Source organism: Rhinatrema bivittatum, chromosome 1 (genome assembly GCF_901001135.1).
Source record: "Rhinatrema bivittatum chromosome 1, aRhiBiv1.1, whole genome shotgun sequence".
NCBI classification, from domain to species: domain Eukaryota; kingdom Metazoa; phylum Chordata; class Amphibia; order Gymnophiona; family Rhinatrematidae; genus Rhinatrema; species Rhinatrema bivittatum.
Window position 1 is genome coordinate 808,676,802 of NC_042615.1, and position 13,012 is coordinate 808,689,813.

The 13,012-nt window shown below is 42.1% G+C and overlaps 1 protein-coding gene across 3 annotated transcripts in view; it reads left to right on the top strand.

The window, feature by feature from the left end:
• The window catches only part of UBAP1 (ubiquitin associated protein 1), a 95,231-nt gene that overhangs the window by 18,316 nt on the left and 63,903 nt on the right, over positions 1–13,012 (top strand). Inside the window, exon 1 of one of the 3 annotated variants that reach the window (XM_029581217.1) lies at positions 11,458–11,548. The exons of the other annotated variants lie outside the window; for them this stretch is intronic. The gene's annotated coding sequence lies outside the window, so the exon portion shown is untranslated. Of the gene's footprint in view, positions 1–11,457; positions 11,549–13,012 lie in introns of those variants that run through there. 3 annotated transcript variants of the gene reach the window in all.

Here is a 13,012-nt window from a genome sequence, read left to right on the forward strand (position 1 = left end):
AACATTCAGATACATTTGCATGCATGTGATATGAGAACAAGGCCAGATTCAGCCGCAATAGGTTTTTAGGCACTTGGGTGGCCTGGTTCCGAGAATTTTCCTAGCCCTTGGGTACCATATACTCCTGCTCTCAATTTCACTCTAAGGCAGAGGTGGAAAGTTATTTAGAAAACAGACGCCAGGCAAAAATTTTAGGAGCAGGGAATTTTTCCCTTTTAGACCAAGGGGATGGAGGGAAGTTAACGTTGGTTATTGTGAGGGTTTTTTGGGGGGGAGGGGGGTTATAATTTTACCCTGCAATCTGTGAAAGCGCTCACTGATGCGACACTTCGGGTCCTGCTTCCCTCCCCAATGAGCCAGAATGCCTGCAGTCTGGTGCCACTGAGGCAGTGTTTGAAGTGGCCCTCCCATACCAGAACCAATTCTCCAACAGGCTCCTGGCCCACTACAAAAGCAGAAGTGTAGTAGCCACAGCAAACAAAGCTACCAAAGGAGGAGGAAGGAAGCGACTGGAACCACCACTAGAAAGGATGAATGCGGGACCACGGAGTAAAATGGCAGCCTGAAAGGAGAGCTCCTGAGCACCACGAGCGATAACTAGCAAAAAATCCTCACCCAGCCCCCCAGAAAGGGAAATTTTCAGAGGTAAACTTTCCTACATATTTTTTTCCATGACTACGAAGAAAAAAAACGGCTCGACTTGAGCAAATATTCGTACTCTAAACTTAGAGACGAATCAGATACACAGGGCCTTAGTACGGAGGCAAAAATGGCGGCCCAGACAGAGGAGGACTCTGACGCCCTCAGCAGTGAGAATAATTGCTCGCTATCAGAGGTCCCACTAGAAATGAGTTCTGACAGTGGTTCAGTGATCTTAGGCGGGGATATGAAGGCAAATAAGAGAGAATTACTCGAAATGATGGCAGAAATAAGAGAGGAAATGGGGGAGATCGGGCACAGAGTGGATGATTGTGATGTCCGCTTAGAATCACAGAAGCACAAAGTGACACAGCTGCAATCTCAATGTGATTCCTTGTCCAAAGGGGGAGACGAGCTGCTTTTAAAACTCGAGGATCTAGAAAATAGGAACCAGAGATGCAACTTGAGGTTCCGTGGGATCCCTGAGTCAGAGGCCTACAGTGACTTCCATGAGGTCGTCCGCTCATTGTGTTATTTCTTCAGGTCATAGAATGAGGGTTCTGACGTTGTGCCGCCCCCACAAACCATAGAGCTTGAGTGGGCACATCGCACCATGGGACCACGGAGTGGTAATCTGCCTTGAGATATTATCGCTTGTTTTTTGCGCTATCCTGTTATGGAACGGGTTCTCACGGCAGCGCGGAAAAAACAAGCATGGCAGTGGCCGAATCAAACCGTCCATGTGCTCCCAGACTTGTCACCTGGGACCCTAAAACGCCGACTCCTACCTGCCAGTCACCTCCGTATTGAGGAAACAAAATTTCAGGTACAAGTGGCTTTATCCGGCTGGGATATCGGTGACTATCCAAGGAACCACCTCACAGGTGGCAGAGGCGGCAGCCATTTTAACTGCGGCGGGTTTTCCCGTTCAACCGGTTGTGGAGAGCAAAGGACGTCCGGTTCTTCCCCGATGGCAGCGAGTGGAAAAAGGGGGGAGAAGATTAAGACGGCAGGAATTGTCCCTCTGTGTAGGAGAACGAACCAATGATGGATGAGCGGCACCATTGCAGTTATTTGGAAGACACGGTCAAACCTGATTGACATTTTATTGATGATGAGGATTTTTGTTCACTTATGGAAGGTGGCCTCTGTTTACCAATAATGGTTGGTCAGGAGTAAACGTGCTAGTTGTGGTGGCTATTAGGAAAGTGTATTGTATGGGGGGGGGGGGGGGGGGGGGGGGGGAATGGGGAAGTAAGGGAATTGTGGTTTATGGTGCTTGGGGCGAGGCGGTTTTGCTCCGAGGGGGAACAGCACCCCAAACCTGCTTGTGCGGGAACGCCATGCAGTGCTGGTGCTTACAGAAGGGGGAGGGGAGGGGGGGGATTATTAGCACAATGGATGGGCTCAGGGAATACTTTGGATGCGGGTGGAGAGGGACTCTCTTGGCATTTGGCTCTCAAACAACTGAATGATCATCTCGACACAAACAAAATCTTATACCATACCCAATACGGCTTCAGAAAAAATCACAGTACCGAAACATTACTCATTAACCTAACAAACACCATCCTAAGAGGATTTGACAACGGACAACGATACATCCTCATCCTTCTCGATCTATCGGCCGCCTTCGACACAGTCGAACACAATAGTCTAATCGACAGACTATCTGAAATCGGTTTAACAGGGAAAACCCTAGACTGGTTCGTATCTTTCCTCCAAAACAGAACATACAAGGTAAATTTCAACAACCACACCTCCGAAGCCATTCCACTTGAAACAGGAGTCCCACAAGGCTCCTCGCTATCAGCAATCCTTTTCAACATTTACCTATTACCTCTTTGCCAACTTCTCTCCAGTCTCAGTGTCACTTACTTCCTGTACGCCGATGACATACAGCTCCTCATCCCAGTCACAAACACCATTGAGAACGCTCTACAACTCGCAGCTACAACCTTTACAAAATTAAACTCCTATAAACCAACTGAAACTATGCATCAACACAGACAAAACTGAATGTATGCTGATTGAAAGAATCAACACAGGAGATCACCAGAACCACTCCATTATCATCGACAACAACCCCATCAAACTAAAAGAAAACGTTAAAGATCTGGGAATATGGATTGACCCACAGCTCAACCTTAAAAAGCACATCTCCTTGAAAATAAGAGAAGTTTCCACAAGCTATCAATTCTCAAGCACCTCAAACTATTACTAAACCAATCAGACTTCAGAACCATCCTACAATCCTTGATTTTCTCAAGCATCGACTACTGCAACTCGCTCATGATAGGACTCCCAAATCAAACCCTTCACCCTCTACAAATACTACAAATGCCACAGCGTGAATCCTCAGAGGTCACAAAAGATCAGACCACATCTCCCTGTCTTAAGAGCTACACTGGCTCCCGATAGAACAAAGAATTGAATACAAAACTCTAGCAATCATACACAAACTCAAACTCACCACTAAGAGTACGACTGCATTAACACCCTAATCAAAACACACCACTCTCAACGCAACACCAGATCAACAAACAAAGCTTGTTTAGAGATCCCATCAGTAACCACAGCCAAACTCACTACAACCAGGAAAAGAGCATTCTCAATAGCTAGTCCACATCTATGGAACTCCCTACCAACCTACCTAAGAACCGAAAGCAATACTATATCTTTCAAGAAACTGCTCAAAACGTGGCTCTTCAAGCCTACAAGGATGGAATAGGCTAAACTAACCATTGCTCAGCACACACTCCCTTACCTATCACCAAAGCACCCCCTCCCCACTGAACAAGTTCCCCAACGTCCCCCTTCTATTTATCCTACAGTTCCAACTTATGCCCTCCCTCCAACAATGCGACCCAAGCCGTCATCTTTACCTTGCTAGAATAACTGTTTCTCCCTCATATCAAGTTTTTCCCTTTGTTAATCCGACGTTTCTGTTAGGATTGTTAACTCTCGTTACAGCTGTCCTCTGATTCTTATGTTCACTGTTACTACAACCCTCATGATTTTTATGTATATTCAGATTTTTATGTATAATGTTGTTCAAATGTAAACCTGAGTGAAGGCCAACACTAATACTTCGGTATATAAAAACAAATAAATAAAATAAATAGATTTGCTTTCTTCTTAGGGGGTGGAGAATTGCATGGAGGTTTCTTAGTGTCTGGCCTGGAGGGTGAGGAGGGTTGGGGACTGGATCTCACTGTGGAAGTCTAATGGCATTACAGCTCTTTTCTCTTAATGTTAAAGGACTCAATATACCGCGCAAAGGACATCTTACAGCAAGATTTGAATGCTCACCCAGGAGGGATTATTTGTTTACAGGAAACTTACTTGCGGCGTTATGAGCATCTTCTCAATTGGCCTCAATTTGCCTATCGATTTTTCTCCCCTGCGACAAAAGCGCATAAGTATGCGGGGGTCTGTGTCCTGTTTAAGACAGGTTACGATTGGGTGCTCCATTCTCACACTGAAGATAAAGATGGGCGCTACTTGCTGATTAAATTTGAGTATCAGGGGACGCTGTATTCTCTCCTAAATATATATGCCCCTAATACTAACCAAGCGAGTTTCCTGGATTCTCTTGGCCAACTGCTTACCAAGGAAGTAGAGGGGTCACTCATAATTTTGGGGGACTTCAATCTAACGCTCAGCCCCCATTTAGATAACTCTGGAGGGAATGAGATGGGGACAAGACAACCACGGAAGAAGCTCCAGGGAATTATTACTAAATGGGACCTAGTTGATGTATGGGGTCAACAGAATCCTAGTATTAAGAATTACACCTTCTATTCCTCTCCTCATCAAACATATTCGCGCATTGACTGTTTTAACTGACAAATTATTGCTTGGTAGGGTTTTAGGGGCTTCCATTCATCCTATTACATGGTCCGATCACACCCCGATAGATTTGAAATTGGGGGGGACAGAGTTGGGGGAGGGATTCCGACCCTGGAAATTAAATGATTCTCTTATCAGCGAGGAGGGTTTCTCTACTTATTTAGGGAAGGACATTGAGGCTTATCTTGCTATTAATGAAGGAGAACCTCAGGTCATATGGGATTGCCTGAAGGTGGTTATGCGGGGCCAATTGATTTCTCAGGGTCACATGTTAAAAGACAAAAAACAGAAGCGGAACAGACTTTGGTGGACAACATAGCGGGCGGATCCAAGATGGCTGACCTGTAGCAGTGCACGGCGTTTTCTGAGTTCCTAGGACAGAAATTAAAACTTTTTTTTCCTGCAGCAATTTCTTAGAACATGGGACGAAAACGCAAACAGAGAGGTGAGCCATACCCTGCAGCCCCTCCGAACATTTCAGTCTCTGGTCTGATGGATGCACACGTTGTGAGGAAAGACCTGAATGCAGAAGCTCAGCCGCTGGAGAGAGGGCGGGGGATGAGCTACCCTCTCTCCTTGGCTCGATATCACCTTTGAGCCCTGCTCAAGGAACTCCACCCGGGAATCTGGCCGCAATTTGGAGTTCTCCGGAGTCAGGAGAACGGTCGTTGGACCAGGGAGCCCACCGACAGAGCTCTGCAGGGTCCGACAAAAGAGAAACCGCGACCTTGAGCCCAGGATTGCCAACGGGGCAGACCGGGGAAGAGAGAGGTACATTGCTGAGGGAGACTGTTTGAGCTGAAGGAGGTGTCCCTGTAAGATTTACATCTGCTGTGGTAAGACCGGCTGTATTCACATTGGAAACTATTTGGGAGACTTTGGTAGATCTGAAAGTCTCCATTATGTCGCAAATTAAATCTTTAAGTGACAGGAAAAGAATTGGAGGATAAAGTCAAAGTGGTGGTCAGTTCACAAGTGGATATGGACCAGCAGATTATGACTAATCGGGACAAAATTAAGAATATTGAGTTAACTCAAACAGTGATGATAAAAGAAAGGAAGAATATTTCAATGAAATTGGAGCAGATGGAAAATACAATTAGAAGCAAAAACTTAAGGTTCATAAACTTTCCACAGATTTCTTTAATTTCCCCGAGAGATATCTTTAAAAGGTATCTCCAGGAAGTTTTACATATTGGGGATAATGAAATGCCACCTATTTCAAAGATTTTTTAATCTTCCAAAAGTAAAGAGATCAACGGAACAGAATGGAGGATTAACATCTTTGGTTCCTACTGCTGACCAGCCCTTGAATATTTCTACCTTCTTAGAGACTTCAGATACGGAGCTTGCGATACCCGCTACTTTAATTGTGAATTTAACATTGGAACCGGATAGAGATTGGTTATTGAAATGTTGTCTTAGACATAGAAATGATCAGTTTTTAGGATGCAATGTAAGGGTCTTTCCAGATGTAGCCCGGGAAACTCAAAAGAAGAGAAAGGCCTTTCTCCTAATGAGACCACAGGTGATTCAGATTGGGGGGAGTGTTTTTCCTAAAGTTTCCTTGCAAATGCTTGGTCAAGCATAATGGTAATTCTTATGTATTTTATGACCCCCCTCAGCTGTCTCAGTTCTTGGCAGGGAAAAAACCCCTATAGGCTCCACAGAACTCAGTGACAATGCAGCCGGTTCCTCTTGAAAAGATATCGGTCTTGAATGCTACAGTGAAGGCCTTTATTTCTTGAAGTATTGTTTATCATATTTCTTTAGGTTGTGTATATCCTGCCCTCACATTTTGAGGACTAAAGTCAAAGGAACAATATATGTTGTTATTGCTTGTTTTTCCTTTTTCTTGCTTGTGAATTATGACTTTCTCTTGTTTCTTTGTATTTCCATTCAAGAATGTAATCTTGATTAAATATGTAAAATTGCATAAAGAGAAATTAAATAAAAAAAGACAAAAACAGAAGCGGAAACAGACTTTGGTGGACAACATAGCACACTTGTCCACAACTCACGGACATTAGCTAAAAACATATACAAGCAGATACAAAATGCTAGGGACGAGCTCAGCGCCATAGCGGATAAGGAGCTGAGGGCTAAGTTATCATTAATAACTCAAGAAAAATTTGAATGGGGTAATAGGTCTGGGAGACTTCTTGCTCGATATTTAAAAAACGGCAGTCTCAGTCCCAGATTACTGCGATTCGGAGTCTGGATGGGAGCCTACTATCTTTGCTGCCAGATATCAGGCAACGGTTCCAACAATTTTATGGGGATCTCTATGATCCTAATCAAGCCATTACTACTGACAATATAGATAGTTATTTACAAGACACAGAGCTCCTATGCTTGAGCGAGAAGGAACAAGCGTTCCTAGATTAAGCTATCTCACCCGATGAAGTTAGTGAGGCTATTAGGGGTTTAAAAGCTAACAAGGCCCTGGGACTTGATGGATACCCCCCTCAATTTTATAAGAAGTTTGCATCTGTTTTAGTAACCCCGTTACAGGAGTTTTTCAATCATTTATGGGAGGGTGGTCTGATGGGGAAGGGAGCGAATATAGCTGGGATTACTATACTGGGCAAACCAGGGAGTGACTTCACTAGTTGTGGGTCTTATAGGCCAATTTCACTTATTAATATCGATCTTAAGCTCTTAGCCAAAATCATGTCATCTCGGCTGAATAAAATCATGGGCCGCTTAGTGCACACGGATCAAGCGGGCTTTATTCCGGGTAGAATGGCTGCTGATAATATCCGCAAAATTGTGGACTTAATTTGGTGGGTGCGAGAACAGGATACCCTGTCTGTCCTATTATCAGTTGATGCGGAGAAGGCCTTTGATATGGTCCACTGGCCATTTCTATTTCGCACTCTGCAGAAATTCAATTTTGGCCCGAAGTTTTTAAATGGATTATAGCAATTATAAACTGAGCCCATGGCCCGAGTGAAAGTTAACGGTATTTATTCTGAGGGGTGTCCTTTATCCCCACTCGTGTTCGCCCTTTTTCTAGAACCCTTGGCTACTAGAGTCCGCAAGAACACAACAATTCAGGGAATTTCTGTAGGGGGTTTGGGATATAAAATATCAATGTTTGCAGATGATATTTTGTTTTCTCTCACTAACCCTACACACGCACAGGCTGCTACCTTGGGGGGAATTGCAGTTATTTAGTGCGGTGTCTGGTTTTAAATTAAATGTTGACAAGTCTGAAATTTTGAACATCTCCCTCCCTGAGGAAACGCTTCAACATTTGAAGTCCCAGTTCTCTTTTCAGTGGGCTGCCCAGAAAATTAAATATTTAGGGGTGTATATTAGTAAGGACCCAGCTGAGCTTTTTAAGTATAAATTATCCTCCCCTCATTTATAAGATATTTCAAGACTTGGATCGCTGGTCTGGTCTCTATCTGTCATGGTTTGGCTGGATCTCCTCAATTAAAATGAATGTCCTACCCAGATTGGGATATCTTTTCCAGGCTCTCCCAATACCTATCCCCAATGCCATCCTAAAAAAATGGCAACAGAAGATTTTCTCCTATATCTGGAGACGTAGACCACCCAGGGTATCCCAACTGGTTATGTATTTTATTTATTTCGTGGGTTTTTTTTATATACTGCGGCACGTAAAAGAAACATCACCTCTGTTTACAATAAACAATAAATCAGCAACCGGCTTTACATACAATATAAATTAAGGTGGACATAATATAAATCGGTTAAGAACAATTTCAGAACAAAATATAATATAAATCAATTTAGAACCAGTTAAGCACAAAATGCAATTAAACCAAAGATAGTCATATTCCATAGTTAATGGCGAGTCAAAGAATCATAAACAGGGGGGGGTCAGAGCGTGATAATAATGCAGAGCGCAAAATAAATTGGAGTGGGAAATAGGATCAGGGATAAATTAGGATCAGGGATAAATTAGGGGAGTGGGAATAGGATCAGGGAGACAGAGAACATGTAAGTCAGCATTTCAGCAGAGGCGGTGTTCATAGCGTGTAAGCTTGTTCAAACAGCCAGGTTTTGAGGTTTTGTTTGAATTTATGGCAGGGTTCGAGACGCAGGTCCGAGGGCATTTTGTTCCATATGTTGATTCCAGCTATAGTGAAAGAGCGGTCTCTTGAGGCGACGTGTTTGATGTGTTTGAGTGAAGAAGCAGCGAGTTTAGCTTGGTGCATACTTCTTATTGGTCTATTTGATGTACGGAAAATAAAATGATTGGAGAACCATTGCATATCTGGGTTATGGATTGACTTATGAATGAGGGTGAGAACTTTGAATATAATCCTAGATGCTACAGGAAGCCAGTGCAGGAACATGAGAGCTGGTGTAATGTGTTCATGGCGGTGAGTATTAGTGAGTAGGCGTGCTGCAGCGTTTTGTAGCATCTGTAGTGGTTGTATTGTATTTTTAGGGAGACCTAGTAGTATGGCGTTGCAGTAGTCTAGTTTTGACAATATTGTAGCTAGTAACACTGTCCGGAAGTCATGTGGATGTAGAAGAGGTTTAATTCTTTTTAGCGTATGTAGCTTGAAGAAACCATTTTCTTGGGTACTCCCAATCATCCCCTTAGCTTGTCCCAAGCTAAGGGGATGATTGGGAGTACCCAACCTTCGATGGTATTATGTGGCTGTCCAACTCAGAGCGGTCCTAGATTGGCACCGCAGGGGGGAACAAAAACAATGGGGGGTAGTGGAACAGTCCCTGGGGGGAAAATGCCATGCCGTTCCCTCATGTGGCTGCCTAGGGAGGCATGGCGCCCACTTCAAGAGTTCCTTTACCAGCTCAAACCACACTCCGTCTATGGGAGCAGTGGAGGAGGCATTTTGTGGGAGATAGAAAATATTTTCATAGCTCCAGTATCATTGAAAATACTCTTCTACACACAGGGGGCAGATGCCTTATTTTCGAAACTGGGAAGTAAAGGGGATAACCAGTTTAGGGCACCTATGGACAACGGGAACTATACTTTTGTTCCAGCAGTTGCAGGAACAATTCCAGTTATCCTCGAGGGATATTTTTGCACATCTACAGGTGAGGCATCTATTTATCACAGAGGGAATTAGCAAGGACTTGGAGTTGGGGAAAACTCAATTTGAGCAGTGGTGTGATCATGCAGACATGTTGCGAAAGGGGATATCCCGGTCCTACAACTTTCTAAATAAAGACCCCACGATTAAGCCGGCCTACATGAAAGCGTGGGAGGCTGATATTAGTAAATTGACTATTGATATCTTTGTGGCAACAAAGCAAGGTTCCCAGTACACTGCCCTAGTGGAAAATTGTTATAAAATCTTGCTTCGGTGGTACATTGCTCCTGCGAGGCTACATACATTTGTGCCCTCCCACAGCCCTTTTTGTTGGAAGAGGTGTGGACAGATTGGCACTTTCTATCATATGTGGTGGTCTTGTCCTAAAGGGACTGAATTTTGGGTTCGCATCACACAAATCCTTACTCGCGTATTAAGCACACCAATTCAGCTGGCACCTGAGAATGCTCTCTTAAATTTACCAATAGATGCCCTAACCAATAAATGGAAATTAGCACATCTTATTATCATTGGGGCTCGTTGCGAGTTGGCAAAAATGTGGAAGTTAGATACTCTCCCCTCGGAGGCTAACATTCGGATGAGATTTCACAGTTTATGGAAAACTCATGTGGAGATAGCTGCTCAAACCCGGGACAAACAGGAGGGCACAGGTTTGGGAGCTCTTGGAGCGTTGGTTGGCAAGCAGAATTTCTAGTTCGTCATACAGTTTCTTTTTTAAATAAATGTTCCGCATATGATGAGGCCAGCACCAGCCATGCTATTACTCTACTTGTGAAGTGGTTAACCATGTTACCTTTACATATGTTTCATATTCTATGTTTGATGGTGCAGTATTCAGAGGGAGTCTTTACCATTCCCGATTGTGTCCTCGGATATTTACTATGCTCATTCTGAGCTGGGATTGGGGGGAGGGGAAATATTCCAGGAGAAATGAGAGCTGCAAGTCCAAATAAAGTGGATAATGGACATTATGTGAGGACAGTTGACATACCACTAAGAATACCGTTCAGATAATGTTTACCTTGTTCAAGTTAAATTGTTTTTCTATTTGTGATCCAGTATTGTTGGATTTGTTAAATTGCAGTAAATTTAATAAAATATAAATTAAAAAAAAAAAAAGAGGATGAATGCTGTTGCAATACTGGGGTATACAAGAAGGAGATTCTCGTTAAGCTTGTGGGGGAGAGCAAGACATGTCAAGGCAGGGGTCGCTGCTGAGTGGGAGAATCTACTTAATATTGTTTTGTCTTGGCTTCTGTACACCAAAATAAACCCTAGAGATTTACCAAGAAAAATGAGTGACATTTTTCAACTGATTTTCTCCTTTTTTTGTTCTTATAAGAAACCCTGATAAATTCCCAGGAAAAATAAAGAACAAAAAACAAAGGTTCCTACACATGTTTTTAGCACAGATTTTTTTCCAGTGTAAAAAAAACCTTTTCAAACCCTGGGTTAAGATAGCACTGCAAAATCCATGCAAAGGTCAGTGAATCTCGTTACATCAACCTCAAGGTCATTTCCTGCTTTCAGAGTTGAATGGTACTGACGTAAATCTATATGACTTCACTAGGAGTCACAGCCTCAATATTACATTCACACATCAGGAAGTTTACAAAACACCAGATATAAACAGAAGCATTCAACCAGCCTTAACTGTCACATGCCAGATCATAAGACGCACTTTGCTAATTGTTAAGGATATGAAATGTAAATGAGTAGAAGTGATCAGAAGAAAAGGGATGAAAAAGGCAGCAGTCTAATTTTTTGGGAGCATAGGAGACCTTGTATAAAATCATCTGCTAGCTTATCCTCTTCTACCAATAGGTCATTCCTCATAAATGACCTCTGTCTTAGCAGGGCACAGGAAAGAACAGTTCCTTGTAACATCACAAGCACTGATCACTGCAATATTCTCTTCAAGGTTTACTTCCATCATAAGAAAAAACATATGAAGGACAAGTAATGCAACAGCACACAAATTACACTACAGCAAAGTGAGTAAAACTTGATAATATCGAATTTCCATTTGCCAAAAGGTAGTAAACATTTTAGTTAGTCTAAGAAGCCATCAACTAGAAGAAATTATGCTTTTTTTAAATTTATTTATGCATATTTTAACAAATAGTAATATCTACATGTCAATGATAAGGTCTATTACAGGCAAAAAAACCAATCAACTTTTAGCTCCAATTTCTATCAAAGAAAAAGTAAATGATTATAAACAACCTAAATATTAATTTAAACTTATAAGACCATTTATAAGGAATTAGAGATCCTAATATATTTATTCTGGAGCAATTATTAATATCCTTATTCAAAAGTATCAGTGCACTAAACGTTTAAACTCTCTATTTTACCTATAACTAATCTAAGTAATTCTTGACTGGGAATACGTGCTTCAAGAAATTTCCTGAGATCTGAAGGTTCCATAAACACAAACTCTCATTCTTATACTTTACAATACATTTGCAAGGAAAACAACTATCTGGGCCCCGAGTTTTTTAATCTCGGGGCTCATCTGTAAGAAATTTCTTCTCCTTATCTGAGTAGGCCTAGTTATATCTGGGTAAATCCACATTTTTTGTGTAAGATAAGGTTTATCTTGATTACGGAGAAATAATCTCAAAATTAGATCTCTATCCTCTATCTTCGTAAATCTCACACACAGTGTACCCCTTGATTCTTCTTGTTCATCCATTGACTTCTCTAGAAATTCTGTAATATTACCCAATTGTTGGGATTGGTTTAACCTTTCCAAATTTTCCTTATCTTTTGTAACGAGAAAAAAGATTTTCTCAATAGATGGTATTTTCTCTGGGGAGAGCTGTAGATTCTCCCCTAAAAATCTTTTAAATTGTTCCATAGGTGATATGTACTTTATATTGGGAAAATTCAGGATTCTAACATTGTTGTATCTCAAGTTATTCTCAATTACTTCAATCCTTCTAGTATTAATCAGTTCTCCTTTTATTATTCCTGTCTGGATTTCTTCATTTGGTTAAGCTGTTTTTCCTGAATTTCTAGTTTCTCTGAATGTTTTTTCACAGCCGCATCTGTTTTTACTTGAAGATGTATAACAGAGATTTTTATTTCCATTTGATTCATGGATGTTTTCATGTCCATTAAGACCAACCAAATGTTTTCCAAAGTAACTTTTTGTGTTGATTCTACTCAGGTCTCGGTTCTCCCAAAGCATTTTTACTAGATTGCGAACATCGTACATGTCTCAATTCTGAGGTCGATGTCCTACCTTCCCCACCATTAGTGTTGATGTTAGCGGGTCTGGTAACAAGATATTACCTCCGCTGCTCTTTCCTTCCAACACCAGCGGGCTAGTTCCAGTCCCTCCTACTTGTTCACCCGCCTCTTGATCCCCCTTTCCATCCCCAATGAAATGAAGTACTTCCACACCTTCCGTGATCTCTACTTCATTCGGATCAGAGTTTCGGGCAGGATTA